The following is a 1,778-nucleotide window of genomic DNA, read 5'->3' as shown; positions in this document are numbered from 1 at the left end:
TTGATAATGAGATAGCGTTATATTTCTTACAACCCTCTTTTGTAGAATATATAAACGATGCAGTTTGGTTGGGTATGTGTTTGCCCAAACAATGTTGCAATAACTAAGAAACGGTAATATAAGTGTATTGTATAACATAAGAAGAACAGATTGAGGCAAAGTATGGCGGAGTTTGCTGATGACACCAGTATTCATTGACATTATCTTATTAATATGGGATATATGTGTTATCCAGGATAAGCTTTCGTCAATAAAAATACCCAAAAACTTGGTATTAGCAACACGATTAAGAACATTATCATCCATTTTTATTTGATATGAATTGAGGAGCTCTGTAGAAACCGGTTTATATTTGGAATGAAAATATATAAATTTTGACTTTCCAGCATTCAAGATTAATTTATTGCATTTAAACCAATTCGATACTTTCCGCAATTCAATATTAAACGTGCTATATAAAGATCCAATGTCATTTGAGGTGTAGAGGATATTGGTGTAATCAGCAAAAAGAATGAATTTCAATTTATCAGAACAATATGGAAAGTCATTAATATAAAGTAAAAACAGAAGGGGCCCCAGGACTGACCCCTGTGGCACACCACATGAGATTCACGAATAATCAGATAAAACACCATTAAATGACACACATTGAGTTCTATTATGTAAATAACTTTTGAACCAGAGGAGTGGTAAACCTCTTATCCCATAACAGGCAAGTTTGGATAATAATATAGAAAAATCAATTGTATCAAATGCCTTGCTTAAATCTAAGAAAACACCAACAGCATGCATTTTTTTAAAATTAAATACACTAATTAAATAATCTTGAAGATCAATAACTGCCATTTCTGTCGACACATGCTTTAAAAAACCATACTGACTATCATTCAAAATAGAATTTGTACATATATAGCTATATGTACGATTATAGACGATTTTTTAAGATTTTTGAAAAATAAGGAAGTATAGATATAGGCCTATAATTATCAACATTATGAATATCACTTTTTTTATGAACAGGTACAACTTTTGCAATTTTCAATCTAAAGGAAACAACTCCAGTAGAAATCGATAAATTGAAAATATAACACAATGGTGTAACAATATAGTGTATTACATTCTTCATGACATCAGGATTGAATTCATCAATGCCACAACTATTTGTACAATTCAATTTCTTTACTACATCAATAATTTCCTTTTTCAGATACAGCTTTAAAATATACAGAATTGGAATTTTGCTTTGGTAAAAATTTGGCAAATTTGTCAGTATTGCCTAAGGATAAGGAATTTTTCAAAGACAGACCAATATTTACAAACAAATTGTTAAAATGATTGGCAATATCTTTAGAATTAGATATTTGTTTCCCATTTACATTTATGAAATTAGGTAAGGCATTGTGAGATTTACCCAGGATACCATTGATTAATTGCCATGTTTTTTCATATTTCCCTTTATTGCATAACATTTCATCTTGTAGTAGTCTTTACGTGCAAGGTTTAATAACTTATTAGTGTAGTTCCGTATTTGAACGTATTTCCTCTTGCTATTTTCTGTTGGTGAATGACAATACCTTCTATATACTTTATTTTTATTCCTTATCTTTTTATACAAGTCAAATGTAATCCACGGTTTTCTACTCTTTTTACGAACAGATTTAAAAGTTTTCCTTACAAATGCTCTGTTATAAAGTAATGATAAAGTTGTCGAAAACTTGTCATAAGCTACGACTACATCGGTATAATTAAAAATATTCCAGTCATTACGTAACAATTCC

The sequence above is a fragment of the Strongylocentrotus purpuratus genome, unplaced genomic scaffold (assembly GCF_000002235.5).
Source record: "Strongylocentrotus purpuratus isolate Spur 01 unplaced genomic scaffold, Spur_5.0 spur5_scaffold_20, whole genome shotgun sequence".
NCBI classification, from domain to species: Eukaryota; Metazoa; Echinodermata; class Echinoidea; order Camarodonta; family Strongylocentrotidae; genus Strongylocentrotus; species Strongylocentrotus purpuratus.
Note: the sequence above shows the minus strand (reverse complement) of the source record.